The sequence below is a fragment of the Primulina eburnea genome, chromosome 13 (genome assembly GCF_022965805.1).
Source record: "Primulina eburnea isolate SZY01 chromosome 13, ASM2296580v1, whole genome shotgun sequence".
NCBI lineage: Eukaryota > Viridiplantae > Streptophyta > Magnoliopsida > Lamiales > Gesneriaceae > Primulina > Primulina eburnea.
The window spans coordinates 11088240-11111226 of NC_133113.1; the positions used below are offsets into that span (position 1 = coordinate 11088240).

The 22987-nt window shown below is 38.7% G+C and overlaps 1 non-coding gene across 1 annotated transcript; it reads left to right on the forward strand.

Annotated features, from left to right (window-relative positions):
• The first annotated feature begins 10202 nt into the window (after positions 1-10202).
• LOC140810978 (small nucleolar RNA R71) lies at positions 10203-10308 on the forward strand. The gene has a single exon (XR_012113373.1). It is a non-coding gene; the product is annotated as a small nucleolar RNA R71 (small nucleolar RNA).
• Positions 10309-22987: the final 12679 nt, after the last annotated feature.

Here is a 22987-nt window from a genome sequence, read left to right on the forward strand (position 1 = left end):
TTGTAAAGAACGCTTCTTTCCCTTCCCATGTGGACCAATCTTCGTACCAGATGAAGAATCCACATTAAGAACCGACTTCCATCATTCATAGAAGCCTGCATATAACACTTGGCTTTCAAGTCATGGTCACACCATTCCTTGTAAGTTTGCAATTCCTCAGGAGTGCAGTCAGTCGGAGCCTCTACAGGGGGCGACCCAGTAAATGTATACGCTATCCTTTCCGAATTCAAGACTATTTTCAGATTTCTTAGTCAATTGAGGTAACTAGGTCCAGTTAATATGTGTTTGTCGAGTATTGTAGATAGCGGATTGCGAATCGAAGACATTGCCAAAATTTGTACTGAAAAATAAAACAGATAAATGTTGATGACTATTTTAAAATATTGAGTAAGATATGAAGTATGGACTTTTACTTCATAAATGTTTGCTCCCACTGTTTTGACATCTTTCACTACCCTCTAGTGAAAATGGAAAACTCCTTTCCTCAGTAGGTACGCAAGGTCCAATTAGCGAATTATGATCCCGAATAATATCAGCCAATTACAATTCCTAAAAGGTAGTTTTCAATTGCATCACCATGCAACCCTCTGCGTAAACCTTTGTCTCACGTTTGATTAGGACCCAATAATATGACGTCGTTCATCTTTATGTTTCAAGCCTTACCCATCGATGTTGAACCTTAATGGACGGTCGCCATGAGTTCCCTCAATAATATGAGCCGAAATCATGGGAGTTCCACGTAGTTCACATCACCATGTCAATGGATGTCACAGCTTTCCGGCACCCAGGGCCCCCCCAATAATATGAGCCGAGCCCCGAGCACGGGTAGCGTTCATCATGAACCCATTGTCGATGGAAGACATGGAAATTATAAACAAATTTATAATTCCCCTTTTCGGGCTTAATATTAATTTTGAATCTTATTCAAAATGAGGGTTTTTAATTTTGAAAGGTCTCATCATTAATTTTATTTAAAAGCTCGCCATGTTTGATCGTATGTTTGCTGATCGAGCAAAACTTGCACTGTGAATTCCCCAATAAAATATGATTTTGTATGCTCAAAAAATAATCGCAAGTGCACGATGTCAAGTAATAATATAGTGTATGTGAATACAAGTATCGTTCCACTGAGGACTGTATTTAACAATTATTATTTTAGTTATTAAACTTTAGCGACGAAAAGTGATTGATTGTGTTATAACTATTAAAATGCAAGAAAGTTAAATAAACAATTTCAAAGATCAAATGATGAAATGTGAATTCTAAATCGATTGATTGAGTTTCAAATGATAGAGGAATTTGTTGGGAATTCTGGTTCACCTACCCCTTATTAATTAATTCGTTCGATTGTGTTCTACGCTTCCGACAGGATTTCCTATTTAATTGAGCACACTCTCTCGAGCTATGTCAAACTAATTCACTCAAATGAAGTAATTAAATGTCTTTAATTATTTATCAAGAATGAATCGCATTCCGATTAATGAAACCCCCTAGTTTTCGACCCTAAGGACTATGACTATCGGCACGTATCCAATTTCATATATCTATGCAAATTGTAGATCCGCGAATTATACTACTCGATCCTATCACCAGGTATTCTCTCGAACTCACTCGTGATATAAAATGGTCGTAAAGTTAGCTACGCTTAACGAAACACTGAAAATCGTAGAATAAACAAGAATAAATCACAAATCGACATATAAATTAACCAACTAAAAGTTCGGGGTAGGATCCCCTTTAATCCCAACAAATATATTTAAAGTTAGCTACTAGAATTCATAATTAAAATACACAAAACAATGTTTAAACAAAGGAAATTAAACTAGAAATACTAGGCGTGACGAAATCTGCGAAGAACGATGTCCGGAAACTGTTGAATCTTCAATCCCAGTGCCAAAGCTCTTCCAAAATCCTTTTTTCTCTCCAAAAAAAACGTCTGAATCACTCCCAAGTCGGCCAAGAAGACTTTCCATCCCATTCCCCTCTCAAAATAAGGTAAGGAATCGCACACCATAATTTCCAAAAATAGGCGGCGCTCGGGCGGTAGAAAAGTACCGCTCGAGCGCCACACTCTCTGTAATTCTCCTTGGCTGGTGCGACATTCGCGCTCGGGCGGTAGAAAACTACCGCTCGAGCGCCGACCCTTCTGTCGAAAATCCTTTGGTGCTTTCATCTCGCGCTCGGGCGGTAGAATATTACCGCCCGAGCGCCAATTGTTCTGTAATTTCACTCGGAATTTCTCTTTTCGCGCTCGGGCGGTAGAATATTACCGCCCGAGCGCCAATCGTTCTGCCCTTGTTTTCTTGACTTGGCACTTGGCTCCGATTTTTGGTTTTTCCGGTCATTTTTCCTGCGAATTCATCACACACAAGTGAGACATAATCGAAAACAATTAATTACTAAAAAATGAACAAAAAGTAAATGAAATGCATGCATGCACAATGTAAACACAATTAAAACTAATGCAATAAACACGTAAAAACACCCTCTATCAACCCCCTCATACTAACCTTTTGCTCGCCCTCGAGCAAAATAGGTTAAAGCACGAGATTCTAAACAAACATAACGAAAATAAAAAACTCAAAAAAAAAAACTAACCAACTCAATTAAATGTCGACGGTGAGTCGACACGTTTATGCTCATGCCTCAGTTTACTTTCCCACTACCGATCATAATCAAGTCAAGTCGCAAACGAATACTCCTTCTTATCTACACATGAATATTGACACTAATTTGAACGTGTGTGTGTGTCATGATGGGTCTAGTCATTCGTACGTCAAATAGATCAATCATCAAATCATGCGTTTCACTCAATCAACACTTCAATACAAGTTTCACTAGCATACATCCCCGTGTCCATTTATCACTAGCCATAAATTGAACTTTATTCAACTTTTAAGTGCAGATAAGGGTGTCGAAAAGAAGGAAAATAAGCTCAAGTGGCTAAAAGTTGGGAGTACACCGATCATTTTCATTGTGCAATCGTCACGACTTATCGTCTGACTTTCCTCATCTCCTTACATCTCCAACTTTTAGCCTAGGAATAGAATTTCATTCCTTTTATTTCGGCTCCCCCTCACCTTACATCTCCAACTTTTTCTCTTTTTTTTTTCTTTCATTTTTTGAATGCACAATTTTCACACGTGTACTCCCTAGGCTAAGAATATGATATGACTTTGGATTACAGCCGGTAGGGAGTATGATCTTTTAATTGGTGCATTGGAACGGAGGTAAATGTAAAGTTCACGGCAAATCAAAAATATTTTTTTTTTTTTCAAGGTCCCACATAGCGACTTATTTTCACGGGGTTGCATGTTAAATCAACTCACAAATGGTGCCTTTCAAGTTAACCACATAAAACTCTCAAATTTCACCATTATTCCTACAAAAGTCTAGCCCCCACACATATGTGCTCAAAAAGTTCAAAATTTGTACCATAATTCATGCTTTAACAATCACGAGTGTCATCTACGAAGTGACCCAATCAATAAACTATCAATTCACCATCATCATTGGCTCATAAACATGTCTTCTCACCATAAACGACACTAAACAAACGACAACCGAAATGCAACGAAACTAAACCAATTAACTAGACAAACAAAACAAGCAACCCAAATAAGTAGACAAACTAAACAAACTACCCACCCCCTCATACTTTAGTTGTGCAATGCCCTCATAGCACAAAACGAAACGCCCAATAAGAACAAAAACAAACTCATGAATGCAAATGCAAGATGGAATATGCAAAAAATAAAAAGAAAGGGGAAATAGTGAACTCCCCTGATCAAGGCTCGTCCTCGTCATGTTCCGGCGGTTGCACTCCGGCGTCCCCCTGCGGATAATAGTCGTATTGGAACTGGAATGGGGGAGGAGGTAGCGGAGATGGCGGCACAGTCCCTGGTTCAGAGCCCCCTTGCACAAGTAGCGAGCGCATCATGGTGTCAATATGAGATAGATGGTCGGTGACATACGAGTTGAATTGACCCTGATACGTTTGGAAGGCGAGACTCTCGGCCACCATATCGGTTTGAGTTCTTCGGCGGGGTGGTGGTGGTAGGCGACGTGGGGCGGCAGTGCTGGGTCCACCCGTGTTCGCGGTCGGAGTTGGGAAGTCAATGTTTCGTTTGGCACTTTTTCGCTGGAGGTCATCCACACAAATAGCCTTCATAGGCTGCAACCATTCCTCATCATCGCGAAACACGACTCCCGCCCCGGCACACAAGTCAGAGATGATGGTGGGGAAAAATAGCCCGATATGCCGGTTGTGAGCACTCATGGTAATCTGAGAACTAAAAATCTTGCCCACATCGATGGGGTACTCGTTGGCCAATGCAAACAGCAGTATCGCCCGCTCTTTCTGAACCTCGCTCTTGTGCGAGACGGGCATCATTCGTCGCGCCACAAACAGATACCAAATAGCATTTTCAATTTTCAAATACCTCTCCTCAAAACAACTCGGCGGTCCGCCCATCGGTTTCCATGTTGCGCCCGGATGGCAAAGGGTTTCTAGAATCAAATTATAGTTCGGGTCCGCGGTCATTGCCTCGTAGAGGGAATCGTCAACCGCGGCAGTCCCCAAGAGTTCATTGATCGTAGTCGAGTCGTACGATACATGTTTTCCCCGAACAAACACCCTACCATCACGCGCCTCGGGGGCATTAGCATAGAATTCACGCACCACCGAGATTACCGCCGCATGAGGTTGCTCACAGAATTGGTCCCATCTACGCCTTATCATATCGACAAGAATATCTAAAGCGCGGTCCTCAAATTGTTTCCGAACCCCCCTCTCGGCTATAGGATTCCTATGAATTTTAGCATGTTCGTATCGAGCCCGAGCCTCCACACTCACAAAACGTGTTCTATCAAAAGCGGGAGATGAAGAAGAAGAGCCGGGGTTACCTTTGTGTCTTTTAGGAGCCATAGGAGTGGAAGGGTAAAAGAGGAAGACGATGGCCGGAGCAAAGACCCGATTGATGAACTAGGCGTGTGTTCCTACGAAGAAGAGTCGCCTTGCCGAGGTTGGGAGAATAAATCGATCACCTGCACACAAAAATTGAAGGAGATAGTGAAGAAGAATTTGGGATTTTTGGGGTGGGGCGTGCAGAAAATGAAAGGGGGAAAGGGGATCTGCGACTTAAAAGGCAGTCGCGCTCGAGCGGTAAAAAGTTACCGCTCGAGCGCCGAGTCCTCGGGAAAAATTTTTGAGAGGCAGATATTCGCGCTCGAGCGGTAAAATATTACCGCCCGAGCGCCACGCTCTCTGGACATTTGCATTCACTTCGCGCCCGAGCGGTAATAAATTACCGCCCGAGCGCCGAGTTCTCGGGACAAATCACACTTTTCTCTGTTTTTTTTTCTTTTTTTTTTTAAACAAAATGAAGAACAAGAAACGATATGAACAATAAATACGACTAAAGAGGACAATAATTAAAATAGAATTAAATGCAAGATAAGGGAAAAATAATAGTTCTCAATTTATAGTCGAGAGCTTGACTGTCGGTCCGTCTCAGTTCGGATGATCTTGGAACCGTGTGATTCCAAGTTGTGGCTCAACTGTGCCACCCATGTAGTGCTTGAGGCGCTGGGCATTGACCGTGAACGTCCCGTCCTTCCCATCTTTCAACTCGACAGCTCCCGATGGATAAACTTTCGAGATCACGAATGGACCGGACCATCGCGACTTCAATTTACCGGGAAATAAGCGCAACCGGGAGTTGTAGAGCAGAACACTTTCACCCTCCTTAAATTCTCTCTCGATGATTCTCTTGTCATGAGCCTTCTTTGTTTTCTCTTTGTATGACAATGCAAGATCATAGGCCAGATTTCGGAACTCCTCCAATTGATCTAGTTGAAGCAACCGTCGTTCACCTGCATCAGTAAAGTTAAAGTTTAGTGCTTTGGTTGCCCAATATGCGCGATGCTCTAACTCTACAGGTAAGTGACATGCTTTACCAAACAATAATCTGTACGGTGTCGTGCCTATTGGTGTTTTGAAAGCAGTCCTATATGCCCAAAGAGCATCATCTAATCTCACCGACCAATCCTTCCTACTGACACCTACCACCTTCTCCAAAATTCGCTTTATCTCTCGGTTAGACACCTCAACTTGCCCACTCGTCTGGGGGTGATAAGGGGTAGAAATCTTATGTGTGACACCATATTTGCTTAAAAGTTTTTCAAAGAGTTTGTTGCAAAAATGAGTGCCACCATCACTAATGATTGTTCGTGGTGTTCCAAAGCGGTTAAAAATGTTTTTCTTCAAAAATTTTAGAACCACTTGAGCATCATTAGTGGCGTATGCTTCCGCCTCTACCCACTTAGACACATAATCCACCGCCACCAAAATGTATTTTTTCGTGAAAGAACTGGGAAACGGTCCCATGAAATCTATTCCCCACACATCAAAAACCTCACACTCAATGATATTATTTAAAGGCATTTCGTGATGGTTAGAGATGTTACCTGTCCGTTGGCATTTATCACATGCTAGCACATAAGAACGAGCATCTTTAAAGAGGGTTGGCCAATAAAAGCCACATTCGAGTACCTTAGATGCCGTCCTCGTTGGTCCAAAGTGACCACCTACCTCACGGTCATGGCAATGAGTAAGAATCGATCCCATCTCTTCCTCCGCAACACACCGTCTTATCATGGAATCTGCACAAATCTTAAACAAGAATGGTTCCTCCCAAAAATAGTATTTCACGTCAGAAAAGAATTTCTTTCGTTGGTGAAAAGATAAGTTCGGTGGAGGTGTGCCGGTGACAAGAAAATTCGCAAAAGTCGCATACCATGGACAATTTCTCACTTCAAAGAGTTGCTCATCCGGGAACCAATCATTGATAGCATGATCAACAGACTCATTGCAAATACATTCTAATCTAGACAAATGATCTGCAACTACATTCTCAACACCCTTCTTATCTTTTATCTCGAGATCAAACTCTTGCAACAATAAAATCCACCGAAGTAAACGTGGTTTTGCATCTTTCTTAGCAAGTAGATATTTCAGTGCGGAGTGGTCAGTGTAGACGACGACTTTAGATAAGACAAGATATGCATGAAACTTGTCAAGTGCAAATACCACTGCAAGCAACTCTTTTTCGGTGGTAGCATAATTTAATTGTGCCTCATCTAGAGTCCTACTTGCATAGTATATAGTGTGAAATACCTTGTCTTGTCTTTGGCCGAGGACAGCACCTACCGCAATATCACTAGCATAGCACATAATCTCGAAGGGCAGATCCCAATCCGGTGCTACCAAGACAGGAGCCGTCACCAAGCGCTCCTTCAGCTTCTCGTATGCCTGCAAACAATCAGAATTAAAGTCAAAAGGCACATCTTTCATGAGTAAAGAAGAGAGAGGTTTTGCAACTTTAGAAAAGTCTTTGATAAAACGCCGGTAAAAACCGGCGTGGCCGAGAAAACTTCTAACTCCCTTTACGGACGCCGGAGGTGGTAAGTTCTTGATCACTTCAACTTTTGCCTTATCCACCTCTATTCCGTTCCCCGAAACCTTGTGCCCTAGGACAATTCCCTCTTGTACCATAAAGTGGCATTTTTCCCAATTAAGTACCAATTGCGTCTCCTCGCATCTCTTCAACACCACCTTCAGATTCTGCAAACACTTATCAAAAGAAGAACCAAATATCGAGAAGTCATCCATAAATATCTCAAGAAAGGTTTCTATCATATCATGGAATATAGCAGTCATGCAACGTTGAAATGTGGCAGGGGCATTACAAAGACCAAATGGCATGCGGCGAAAAGCAAAAGTGCCGTAAGGACAAGTGAACGTGGTTTTCTCTTGGTCCTCCGGTGCAATCATAATTTGGTTGTACCCCGAATACCCATCCAGAAAGCAGTAAAACTCATGTCCCGCTAACCTCTCAAGCATTTGATCAATGAAGGGGAGGGGAAAGTGGTCTTTACGGGTGGCATCATTCAATTTTCTATAATCAATGCACACACGCCATCCCGTAACTGTCCTAGTGGGTATCAATTCATTATTTTCATTTGTGATAACCGTAATCCCACCTTTCTTTGGTACACATTGAACAGGACTTACCCATGCACTATCAGATATAGGATAGATAATACCTGCATCGAGAAGCTTAATCGTTTCAGCTTTCACTACCTCTTGCATCTTAGGATTCAATCTTCGCTGAGGTTGCACAAGAGGTGAGTACTTCTCTTCCATCAAGATCTTATGCATGCAGACTGATGGATTGATCCCTTTGATATCCGCCACCTTCCACGCAAATGCACTCTTGTGCTCTTTCAAAACTTCTAACAGTTTGTCCTCCATCACATCTGTCAAAGCAGCAGAAATAATGACAGGTAAAGTGTTATTCTCACCTAAGTACACGTACTTGAGGTGTGGAGGCAACGGCTTCAGCTCAAGTGTTGGGGGGTCCTCGATGCTTGACCTTTGAGGGGTCAACTCTCTTCTTTCTCCTAGATCCTCTAGTCGCATCCTCATTGGCCTTCTCCATGGTTGGTTGGCATTGAAGAATGCTACGATCTCAGCTCTCTCCTCATCCAATTCCTCTTCTCCCAATTCAGTATCGATAGTGGCCTCCAAAGGGTCCCTAAGAGCATCCTGCACATAGTTAGACGCAAGAGAATCAAAAGCATCAATTCTAAAACAACTATCAGAATGCAGTGTGTGCTTAAGTGCATTAAAAACATCAAAAGTAATTTCTTCGTCGCCCACTCTCAGTCGCAACTTCCCATCTTGCACATCAATCAGTGCCTTGCCAGTCGCAAGGAATGGTCTACCCAAAATCAGAGGCATCTCTGTATCCTCCTCCATGTCGAGTACCACGAAGTCCGCAGGAAAGATAAACTTGTCCACTTTTACTAGCACATCCTCAATCACTCCGCGGGGGTACTTGACAGACCTGTCAGCCAGTTGCAAGGACATCCTCGTCGGCTTAGGCTCTCCTAACCCAAGTTTCCTGAAAACAGATAGAGGCATAAGATTAATACTTGCACCAAGGTCACACAACGCTTTACGAAAAACAACATCCCCAATCATGCAAGGGATAGAAAAACTCCCTGGGTCTTTTAATTTCGGTGGGATTTTGTTTTGCACCAAAGCCGAGCAACTCTCAGTCAAGTTCACTGTCATGTGATCCTCCAACTTTCGCTTGTTAGCTAAGATGTCTTTCAAAAATTTAGCATAGCTTGGCATTTGCATCAAAGCATCAGCAAAAGGGATATTAATGTGCAGTTTTTTGAATACCTCTAAAAACTTACCGAATTGCGCATCCAATTTCGCCTTTTTCAATGCTGCAGGGAAAGGAGGAGGAATAACAATCTTATGTTGTGCAGTGGGTGCGGGTGTAGGGTTAGAAGACTTACCTTGAGATGATTCAGTCTGTTCATCCGGCACTTGACTTTTTCCTTTTTCTCTCGGCTCTAGAATCTTTCCACTTTTCAGCTCAATGGCTTTCACTTGCTCTTTTGGATTAGTCTCGGTATTGCTAGGCAAGGTGCCCGGCTCTCGGTTTGCTATCATCTTGGCCAACTTTCCAATCTGAGTCTCGAGCCCCTTTATCGACGCATCTTGGTTTTGAAGCCTAGTTTCAGTGGATGAGATAAATTTTGACATCATTTGCTCCAAATTTGACTTTTCTTCTTTGGGAGGATCGGATCTGTACATCGGCTGTTTTCCATACTGTTGTCCTCCCTGTGGTCGATTCTGACTGTTTTGGCCACCCCATGAGAAGTTGGGATGTTGCCTCCATCCCGGATTGTATGTATTCGAATAAGGGTCATTCCGTGGACGGTTTTGGACTCCCACTTGATGCACAGGTGCTCCTTCGGGCACATAGAATGGATTTCCATCTTGACAGTCTTTCACATAGTGCTCACCTCCACATTTTTCGCAGAATATCTCTTGGAGACGCATGGCCGTGCCACCCATGTTCAAGCCGTCCAATTTCCTGTTTAAGACATCAAGTTGTGCAGTAATAGCAGATAAATCAGTTACCTGGTGAAACCCTGCACTTCTCCGCTGATTGTTCCTGTCAGATTGAGGGTGATAACTGCTAGCAGCCATCTCCTCCAGTAGTTCATATCCTTCCTCAGCAGTCTTTCTCAATAGATTTCCACAAGCAGCAGCATCTATCATAGTACGATTTGGAGTAAGTAAGCCATAATAGAAGGTTTGAACGACTAACCCAAGTGGCAACTCGTGATGTGGGCATCTTCGTAGTAGATCTTTGAAACGCTCCCACGCCTCATATAATGACTCTTGATCGAACTGAGCAAATGTTGTGATGTCTGCCCGCAGCTTCATGGTCTTCGATGGGGGAAAGTATTTGATTAGAAACGCCTTCGCCATGTCTTCCCATGTAGCTATCGAACCTACAGGTAAACAGTTCAACCACGCTTTAGCTTTATCACGCAAAGAGAAAGGGAATAAACGCAGTCTAACAGCATCATCAGAAACTCCATTAAATTTAAAAGTATCGCAGATCTCAAGAAAATCCGCGATGTGTGTGTTTGGATCATCCACAGCAGTTCCTCCAAATTGGACGGTGTTCTGAATCATCTGGATAATGGCTGGTTTGATTTCAAAGTGATTTGCCCGCACAATAGGCCTCACAATGCTAGGGCGTGCACCATCCAAAGAAGGCTGGGCATACTCTAACATTGGTATGCGGCGTGGCATCTCAATCTGTCTCTCTTCGCGGCGCTCCTCCTCATGCTCTTGCTCGTGCCTCTCCATCAAGTCTTTCAGTCTTTGCTGCTGTCTTCTCCTGCGAAGAGTTCTTTCGATTTCAGGGTCGAACTCAAACTCCACATCAAGTGACCTTGGCATGCACTAGACAAGAAACCTGGAATAAAATATGGAGTGTTAGCTTAATAAAATAAAATACACTAAAGAAAATAACTAGAAATATAATTGTAGATTAACAGTCCCCGGCAACGGCGCCAAAAATTTGATCGAGCAAAACTTGCACTGTGAATTCCCCAATAAAATATGATTTTGTATGCTCAAAAAATAATCGCAAGTGCACGATGTCAAGTAATAATATAGTGTATGTGAATACGAGTATCGTTCCACTGAGGACTGTATTTAACAATTATTATTTTAGTTATTAAACTTTAGCGACGAAAAGTGATTGATTGTGTTATAACTATTAAAATGCAAGAAAGTTAAATAAACAATTTCAAAGATCAAATGATGAAATGTGAATTCTAAATCGATTGATTGAGTTTCAAATGATAGAGGAATTTGTTGGGAATTCTGGTTCACCTACCCCTTATTAATTAATTCGTTCGATTGTGTTCTACGCTTCCGACAGGATTTCCTATTTAATTGAGCACACTCTCTCGAGCTATGTCAAACTAATTCACTCAAATGAAGTAATTAAATGTCTTTAATTATTTATCAAGAATGAATCGCATTCCGATTAATGAAACCCCCTAGTTTTTGACCCTAAGGACTATGACTATCGGCACGTATCCAATTTCATATATCTATGCAAATTGTAGATCCGCGAATTATACTACTCGATCCTATCACCAGGTATTCTCTCGAACTCACTCGTGATATAAAATGGTCGTAAAGTTAGCTACGCTTAACGACACACTGAAAATCGTAGAATAAACAAGAATAAATCACAAATCGACATATAAATTAACCAACTAAAAGTTCGGGGTAGGATCCCCTTTAATCCCAACAAATATATTTAAAGTTAGCTACTAGAATTCATAATTAAAATACACAAAACAATGTTTAAACAAAGGAAATTAAACTAGAAATACTAGGCGTGACGAAATCTGCGAAGAACGATGTCCGGAAACTGTTGAATCTTCAATCCCAGTGCCAAAGCTCTTCCAAAATCCTTTTTTCTCTCCAAAAAAAACGTCTGAATCACTCCCAAGTCGGCCAAGAAGACTTTCCATCCCATTCCCCTCTCAAAATAAGGTAAGGAATCGCACACCATAATTTCCAAAAATAGGCGGCGCTCGGGCGGTAGAAAAGTACCGCTCGAGCGCCACACTCTCTGTAATTCTCCTTGGCTGGTGCGACATTCGCGCTCGGGCGGTAGAAAACTACCGCTCGAGCGCCGACCCTTCTGTCGAAAATCCTTTGGTGCTTTCATCTCGCGCTCGGGCGGTAGAATATTACCGCCCGAGCGCCAATTGTTCTGTAATTTCACTCGGAATTTCTCTTTTCGCGCTCGGGCGGTAGAATATTACCGCCCGAGCGCCAATCGTTCTGCCCTTGTTTTCTTGACTTGGCACTTGGCTCCGATTTTTGGTTTTTCCGGTCATTTTTCCTGCGAATTCATCACACACAAGTGAGACATAATCGAAAACAATTAATTACTAAAAAATGAACAAAAAGTAAATGAAATGCATGCATGCACAATGTAAACACAATTAAAACTAATGCAATAAACACGTAAAAACACCCTCTATCATTTGCCGGAATGCAACTTTGTTAATATCATAATAATAACGCACATACTCATTATTTATAACATATCATGCATATATTATAAACAGTAAACAAAACAAGGATGATCAATCGCCCCAATACTAACGGCCCGTGTGAGCTAAGCATGGGCCTAGATCCAATCCTAGGGAAATGCATGGGATGCAAATGCAACTATTACATATGCTTCCAATATTTACATGTCTTCGATCATCATAATCATCAAGGTCACCATCTTCCAATCTTGATCTTCCACTATAATAATATTTACAAATAAATATCCATGGCAAATAGGGATACATCTCATGGGGTGGGAACGGGCCATAAACCCAGCCCACTTTAAATTTGATAATTATTACAATCATTCAACACAAAATATCCTAGCATACACCTAGCAAATTGGGCTTGGGATTTTGATCATCCATCATGCATAATATAACATATCATACACCATCAATTAATTATCACAATAATTAATTGATCCAATATTATATATCTTGATCCAATCACTAACCGCCACGATTATAAACTAAAGTAACAAAGTATACAAACACTTTTGTCTACTTTCTAATTAATTTATTTATAACCGAATTTCTTGTAAATCACCATTTACTATAAATAATTAAAGTCCAACTTCAATTATTTATTTCATGAGAAAATATTTGCAACTTTTGTAAATTTAAACTTAAGGGTCCAAAAATCATTTTTCACTAAAAACCTTTTGGCCCATTTAAATTTCACAAATGTGTTAGCCATCTAATGGCCCAACAACTACAAGGCCCATGACACTTTGATAATACAAAACAATTTTGGAAACCCTAGTCGTCATCACCGTCACCGGAGCTCCGTCGCCGGATTCAGGCCAACAAGCACAATTTTTTTTTATTAAAACATAGGGGTTGTTCGGGCTTCCCTTGCTGCCCGAAATGGGCAGCAACTTGCTGCCCAAAGTTGCCCAAAATTCAGCCTTCGATTTGTTGCAAAAAACCATCTCATGCGGTTAGAAATCGACCTCAATATAATATCATGGATATGCTACACAAAATAGTATCCTTAGCTCATGATACCACTTGAAAGAGGATCGATTTTAGGTGTTCTAATGCGCAACGGAAGTTTTAAAATTTTCGAAAATCATATTTTCAAGGGCAAGAAATTCGAACACCTCATATACTAGTGTGTAGCAAATACAAAAACACAAAATATGACATTCATAGTGTGTTTAGAAAATATACCTATCAATCTTAAAAGATTGATGCTGGCTCCAACTTAGTTGTCAAACAAATAAGCTCTTCAAAGGATGACAATCTACAAGCTTCCCCTTGCTCTTGAATCTTTCCTTCAAAATTAAGTCTACCACCAACAAGCTAGAACCACTCTAATTTTGCACTAAAAAAATTAGAGCATTTTCCATTGAGAAGTGTGTGCTTTCAACAACAATTGAAGAAGCAAAAATGGAGGAGAATATGGCAAGAATTTTCGTCCATGGTGAGGAGAGGAGAGAGGGAGGAGTGTTTTTCTTGGTTGTGGAAAAAGTTAAAGCCAAAAAATTGCATGCCAAGCCTTGAACATTGAAAAAGTTGTCTCCCAACTCTTCACCTCCCCATGCACATTCTATTTGGGCTCGTAACAATTACAAGGCCCGTGGACTTTAATTTAATTGTCTCAAACAAATTTGAGACCAATTAAGCCTTACTTGATTTTATTCAAGCCCATTAGTTTAATAATTATTTCTAATTTGGCTCTACAAAGCCCAATGTTGTTTAATTAATCCAACACTTGAATCAATTTAATTATTTGGACTCTACTAGGTCCACTAGTGTTTAATTAATTCATTACTTGAATTAATTTAATTTAGTCCATAATAATGTATATGAAAATCACAATTTTCAAATACATTACTCGTTTGGCCAACTTTTCATTTAAAAACATTTCCTCAAATTAAAAGTTACATTCTCCTTATAGAAGTCATACTTCTATTTTATTTACACTTATAAACTCCTTTATAAGCCGTTCAACACATTGAACTATTTTATTTCTCAACGGGATCTAGAAAGTTAGCACTTGTGTGACCCTTAATGGTTCATTGATACAACTAGCCGTGGATTCACATCTCCATGTGATTCGGACTAAACATGTCCTTATTTGAGCATACCCCAATTGCTCCATTCTTACTTATCAACTCCTTGATAATAAGAACGTCAGAATTTAAGTCTGATAGTACCCAACCAATCATGTTAAACGCCTAGCAGCATCGCTTACATGATTCCCTAGTTATCAAATGATAGTGCCTGCAAGAACCATTCAAATATGGTTAGCGTACAGTATGGTCCTTTCAACTCATGTATCCCGAACGATTCTACAACCATTGGTATATCGAGAGTTTTCAATGAATCGATACTATGTGTCATGTTGTAGTTGCATCGATGGTGTAATCTAACCATACTCTTATCAGAGATTTCATACTACATACACATAGGATATCCATACCCGAAGGTAAGCGGTGAATCCCCGACTACAATGCATCGACTCCAATATGTTTCGACAAAACACCCAACCTTGCCACCTGATGACCCCTTGAGAGTCTGTAAACATGTCAAAGTGCAATGCTAGCACATAGAGTCTCAATGTTGTCCCGAGTCATAAGACTAATGGTGTACAACCATAAACTAGGGTGTTTCCATATGATAAGTGAGAACCACTTGGAAAGTCTTTTATGGAGGGTTGTTCTGTGCACTCTACCAAGATCAACTATCTACATGCTCGGACATCACAATGTCCCCTACCAATGAAACATGGTACTCACATCGCAGATACTAGTCTCGAACTCGAGCGGCCTATATCCTTCTTAGCGGCGGTTGAATCGACTAGGAACTGTTTAGAATATACAATATTCCAAATATGAGTTTCATGATACTCATCATATGAGCATTTCATATTCTTTCTACTATTTGTATATTCAAGGTATTTATCTATGCAACTAGCATGGGTATACAGATAAAGATGTGCTAAAACAATAATTTTGAATATTATTAAAATAAAGATCGTTTATACATAGAGTTTCATTGTGAAGACTCGGCCAACACTTGGCTCGACGGGCACCTACTCCAACACTGGTATATATGTATAAGTCATGCATAATTATTAATATTTAAATTTAAAAATGATATATATATATATATATATATATATCAAGGGTCTAATTCATTTTGATATTTGACAAGTCATAACTATTTATTTTAAAAGCAAAAGTTTAGTTTTATCTTTTCAGTTAAATACGCGAGGACGGACCGGAGTTTGAAAATTAGAAATAAGATTAATAATAAGAAAAATATTCATAAATTTAATCTATGTCAAGGAATAATTTAATTTAAAGAAAAAGAATGTCCTTGGGATTTAATAAATTAATTAGAGCTAAGTTGGTAAATAAGTTCTTTAGGTTAATATTTAATTAAAGCTTAAATTAAAATATGTAAACAAATGGGGATAAATTAATCTAAGTATAATACATTCAAGAAATTAATCATAGCATTTGAATATTTAAATTTGAGGTCATGAATGCCATGGAATATTCTAACTTAAATTTAATGTGTAAATTCACTATTATATATAATGAGGGGTGCTAAACTTTAACCAATTAAAATACAAGATTTATACAATAAAATTCCATGCAAATTAGTAATAATAATTTTGAGTCCAACATTTAAAATAATTCAAAGGTTAGTAACACTCCATTTAAAAAACTCCTAATTACACTTCATGGTGTATTCATTTACCCTCTTAATTCACCAAGTAATAGTAATTCAAATATTAGAACCCAACTCATTTCTCCTCAAACTACTAGCCTGGGAAATTAGCTTAAACCTGCAGCAAGAAATGATTAAAAGAATCGGCAGCAAGAGTGATGAAGAAAGTAAGTGCCATTCAAATTCCCATTCAAATTCCTCACACTTGTAACTCCCTTCTAAATGCATTTCATGACCCATTAATCACCTCTCGTAACTTGCATCTCCACTACCTAGCAGCCTTCATCTATAATTTCGAAAATAACAGAAGAAAAATCAGTAGCTGAAGTCGTGAGTAGCAGCAGAAAAATAATAAGGAAGATACAACTCCGCTCCGCCGCTCGTCTTCGTCGTATTGATTTGTTTTGTGTCAAAACAAATTCCAGGCATGTATATGTTGCTTCTTTGCTCTTCAATCAAGTCTTATAGATATTTTTAAACCATTATATATGAAAGCGAACCGGTTACGGTGGCCGGAAGCGCAACGGAAGTCAAAAATTTAACATTTTCAAGCTAGAAAATTCGGCCACCTCATTTTTGTGCAAGGTTTACATTTTAAACACCATAACATAAATAGGGTGTAAGGAAGTTATTACCTATCAACCTCACAAGGTTGATGATGGCACCAACTTAGTTGACAAGCAACTAAGCTCTTGAAAGGGATGACAATCTACAATCTCTCCTCCTCCTTCAAAATAAGACCCACCACTAGCAAGGTAAAACCCCTCTTGATTTGCACTAGAAAAATCAAGAGGATTTTTCAATGAGAAGGTTTTTTATTCTCCAACACTTGAAGAACAAAAGAAGAAAAATTGAGAGAATTTTTTGGTATGAAGTTTCGGCCAAGGTGGAGAGATGGATTGGGGGGGGGGGGGAGACTAGCCTTGGTTGTTGAAAAAGTAGAATCCCTTTTTTTTGCATGCCATGCTTTGAAAACACAAAAAGTAGTCTCCCAACCCTTCACCTCCCATGCATGTATATTATATAGTTTTTAATCAAATTAAAAAACCTTGGACTAAATTTAATTATCTCAAACATATTTGAGACTAATTAAACATTACTTGAATTTACCCAAGTCCCACTAGTTAAATAATTATTTTAATTGAGCTCTACAAGACTCAATCCAACACTTGAATTAATTTAATTATTTGGACTCTACTAGGTCCACTAGTGTTTAATTAATTCAACACTTGAATTAATTTAATTTAGTCCATAATAATGTTTATGAAAATCACAATTTTCAAATACATTATTCACTTGGCCAAATTTTAATCTAGGAACACTTCCATAAATTAAAATTTATATTTCTCTCATAGAAGTCATACTTCTATTTTTCTTTACGCTTATAAACACATTTATAAGCCGTTCAACACATTGAACTATTTTACTTCTCCAAGGGATTTACAAAGCTAGTACTTGTGTGGCCCTCAATGGTTCATTGATACAACTAGCCGTGGGTTCACATCTCCATGTGATTCGGACTAAACATGTCCTTATTTGAGCATACCCCATTTGCTCCATTCTTACTTATCAACTCCTTGATAATAAGAACGTCAGAACTCAAGTCTGATAGTACACAACCAATCACGTTAAAAGCCTAGCAGCATCGCTTACGTGATTCCCTAGGTATCACATGATAGTGCCTGCAAGAACCATTCAATTATGTTTAGCGTACAATACGGTCCCTTCAACTCATATATCCCGACCGATTCGACAACTATTGGTTTATCGAGAGTTGTCAATGAATCGATACTATGTGTCATGTTGTGGTTGCATCGATGGTGTAATCTATGAAACCCCTTTCATAATTACCACCATACTCTGATCAGAGATTTCAACTCACACATACATGAAAAAACACATAGGATATCCATACCCGTAGGTAAGCGGTGAATCCCCGGCTACAATGCATCGACTCCTATATGTTTCGCCGTAACACCCAACCTTGCCACTTGATGACCCCACAAGAGTCGGTAAACAAGTCAAAGTGAAACGCTAGCACATAGAGTCTCAATGTTGTCCCGGGTCATAAGGACTAATGGTGTACAACCATAAACTAGGACTTTTCCACTCGATAAGTGAGAACCACTTGGAAAGTCCTTTATAGAGGGTTGTTCAGTGCACTCTACAAGGAGCACCTATCTGCATGCTCGGACATCACAATGTCCCCTACCAATGAAACATGGTACTCACATCGCAGATACTAATCTCTAACTCAAGCGGCCTTTATCCTTCTTGGTGGCGGCTGAATCGACTAGGAACCGTTTAGAATATACAGTATTCCAAATATGAGTTTCATGATACTCATCATATGAGCATCTCATATTCTTTCTAATATATGTATATTCAAGGACTTTATCTATGCAACTAGCATGGGTATAAAGATAAAGATGCGCCAAATTAATAAATTCAAATATTATTAAAATAAAGATCATTTATACAAAGAGTTTCATCGTGAACAGTCGGCCAACACTTGGCTCGACGTGCACCTAATCTAACAATATAATCATGATTCAAGCAACAAAACGAAATGTTGACAGCAACTTTGCAAGAAATTCTGCACAGGTCACTCACGGCTCTTGTTCTTGCCTTCACGATTTTTGCTGATCTTTGTTGCTTACAGGGAGTTGCTCGATTTCCAGGCACTCAAGGCTGCTCCTAGGAATGTTTTAGAGTGTGTTAGGGAGTTGTTGGTTAATTGGTTTGAGTCCAAACCTTTCAAACAAAAGCATGACAGCAAATGTTCCACACAAGTTGCAAAAATGGGTTCACGATTTTCACAATTTTCTGTCCTTGAGTTGTTTGAGGAGTGTTCGAATCTTGGCTGTCCTAGGGGATGTAGCCATGGTTAAAACCCTTCCTTATCATGTCTAAGACATGACCAAATCATTTTTTTAAAGCTTGTGTCATAGGTCCCTCAGATTTTTACAGAAACATGACAAGTACCCTTTGGTTTTCAAAATCTGATTTTCTGTGGGAGTATAATTTCGGTTTTGGGGTGTGCTTTGGATTGTTGTTGTCTTTTAGCCCTAATCCATGGTCCAAGCCATGCCTTAGGATGTTGTTAAGAGTCCTTGGGAGGTGGTTCAAGCCATTGGTCAATAAATTTCAGAGTTTACACCACAAACACACAAGTTGCCACTGCTGGTTTTTTTTTTTGACAGCAACTTTCATCTTCGGTTTTGAGGTTGGTTTGAGTTCTTGGTTGGCTTTTAGCCCATGGCCTTGGACTGTACAATACCTTAATGTGTTAGGAAAGTTGTGTTTTTGGCCGTTCGTGATTTTGTCGAGTTTAGAGGTCGTACAAGAATTTACGGTGAAAGGTGCCAAAATGACTCTCGAAAGAGTGTTTTATGTTTTTGGATTCCTTTCACCTATTTTCGTGTTTTATAGTTATAATGCATATTTTTCAGTATGTTTGGGGTATTTTTAATCATGGTTAAACGTCGGTTTGATGTTGGTTCGGGTTGGTACGAAGCGATGGTTAAAAATCAAGTTATTGGTTCTAATCGTCTCGTTTTTTTTTGGTTCTATTGTTAAGTTTTTGTCAAGTTAAGATTTATTACACGTGTCACATATTAGAAGTAAGTCGCAGCAAGCCTGGGAGCGATCCAACTCATCCGGTAAAAATAAGGTTATAATTATATTACGTGCATAAAAATATTAAATGTTTATTTTTTAGATATATGCTATATGTCTTGTGGCCACCTTATGCTTATGGGTTTGGAAGTCGGTAGGAACAACCGAGGAACTCTCTGCCCGGTGACTTACGACCGGTTTACGATTATGTATGGGTACGGACATCCAGTCCAAGGGCTGTGATTGATCTCTACCGCCCAGTATACTGTGGTTTAGTCTGATCAGGCGCTTACGCTATGTTATGGGCCACTTGCTTAGAAACATTATCTCTACCAGAAAATTATGATATGTTATGACAGAGCTCTATTGAGCAAAGCTTTTACGTATGATTTTCAGAGATGCACGTAGATATAATTATTCATGATACGCTTTTCACCATGCGCTTTACGATACGCTATTTTTTTACGTTGCATGTGATTTTATGATATATTTACTTGTTATTCACGATATATACATGTTGAGTCTTTAGACTCACTAGACTTGATTGTTGTGGGTATTGATGAGGTCGAGACCGCGGACGGAGACAAGTGAGCGATCTTGGGACAGCAGTAGTAAACCCGAGGACCTCATGATTTAGTTTATGCACTTTTTATTATTCAAACTCAGTTTTAATACGTTGGATTATTTTAAATTGATGTTTATGTTGGATTATTTTTAAATTGTTGGTTGAAAACATTATTCGCTTCCGCTGTTATTTTAAAGTTAAAAATTATTTACATGTTTATTTTAATTAAATAAGACAAGATAATTATTTATTTAGAAATTTTTTAATAATTCCGCAAAATTATGATTACGAAATACGGACCTTTACAGTTGGTATCAGAGCCTATGATCTTGTAAAGGGTTGTACTACTACTGCTCTCAAGAAGCTCATGAAGTCACGTCTTCGGTCTGTAAATTTTACATTTACGCATTTTATTTAAAGCATGAATTATTTTAACAGCATGTTTTCATGAAATGTTTTTACGTTCAGATTTTAATTGTTCAGTGTTTATAAAAAAAATAATAAATTATGGAATTATGCATGTAGGGTACGTTTGGAATTAGACATGTCTAATAATTCGACTATTGGGCTTTAGGAAAGGTTGAAAATGATTTGACTATATTAATTTTAAGATCAGTAGTGTTGATGTCCTCCTTATGGGTTATAAGTTAATCTTGAAAATTATGAATGCTTTTGAGACTTGTAGAATTTCTAAGAAATTATTAATGGTTCTCGGTTGCTAGTCGAGTACATTTTTGAGGATTTCATATAAGCAATAGCGATTCGAAGACTACGACAATCTTTAGGATTATAAATGTACAATTTGAGGATTTTAAGTACCTATGGAAATGTAAGATTAATTATGAGAATTTATTTAGGATACATGCTCTACCTAGTTAGATTTAAGGATGGAATTGCATGAATTGAGAATTTTAGAGACCTAATTGTAATAACTAATAATTTGAGGACCTAAGTGCAAAAAAAAAATTCTAAGGGACTATTTACGAATTTACCAAATTTTGGGATTAAATTTCGAGTTCGAGAATCTCAAAGTTTAAGGAGGTAAAGATGGAAAATTTTATGGGGACAATGATGCAAATTTCGAAGAGTTGTAGGGCCAAAATGTAAATTTGGAGAACTGTAAGGGCTAGGTTGCAATTTTCAAAATTTTAAGGATTAAATGCGAACTTTTGAGGAACACTTGGGATTTTAAGTATTTATAGAAATGTAAGAAGTGTTATGGGAATTAATTTTAGGTTTAATAAACTTAAGACTATTGAACCTTATGATACGGGAAATCTACAAAATGAAATTGAGAATACTGAGGACTCATGGGTAATTGTGGAATTTTCGAGATTTAAATAAACAAATTGGATGATATTCGAGGAAAGTAAGAATTAATTTTAAAATCTTAGGAAATTTGAGAACTTATCTAGTAGTAAGTGAGAATTGAAAGGTTTAAATGATAAGAATTTTCGGTAATTTAAGCTTGGAAAGATGATTAGAACCTCGAAATAGCTGGATTATAATGTTATAAGGAATGACAATCAAGGACACTGTAGGATGAATAAATCTTGGGCTTGAAAATTTAAGCGTTGGTGATATAACATCGGGGCAAATTAAGAATTTAAAGTGACGACAAGTTAAAGTAAAAATTTATCGGTTAGCTAAGTTATAAGAGTAATGTGGGGACCCGGAAGCTAATTCATTCCTTAATCGTATTTAGGAATAATTCAAACAATTATAATAAACAGGGTCTAAAATTTTTTTTTTAAAATTACACAGCGGAAACATAATGTAATTAAACTCAAATTACATATTAAACATAACCTACAATTATTGTAGGATCTACAATAATCCGACTAGGTTCAACTATAAGTCAGTGCTGAACCCTAAGTTGCTTCAAAGTCCGGATCTCCACGCTATCTAGTCCAGCCTCGTTCTCTTCTTGACCCTGATCCTAGCCCACCTGTTGCCATGCACACATACAAACAAGACAACAGCCGGATAACTCCGGTGAGATATAAATATCCCAGTATAAATCATGTATACATGCAATCATATAAATCATACAAGAGCATATAACAAAAATCATATCCTATATCAACATCATGATATAAATCAATAACAAGCATAAATCATATTCTAAACATGTACCCTAATCAGGAACATAATTCAACATCTAGAATAAATCCTATTCTAAGCATGTACCAATATCAGGAACATAAATCAATATCAAGAATAATTCCTATTCTAGACATGTACCAAATATCAGGAACATAATCAATATCAAGAATAATTCTATTCTAAACATGTACCAAATATCAGGAACATAATCAATATCAAGAATAATTCTATTCTAAACATGTACCAATATCAGGCACATAAATCAGTATTACTCAATACCATTCAATCTAGCTGTCACTCAGGCTAGTAACTCTACGTTTTAGACTAGACTCAATCCTAGTCTAGGGATCCCGGTTTCCAGATGTGGTATTCCTATATCGAATTCCGTAAAGGATGGAACCATAATCTCTATTACTCGATATAACCAGTGCCCTGGTATTCCTATATCGAATTCCGTAATAAAAGAATTCCAATACCCTTTACTCGATATAA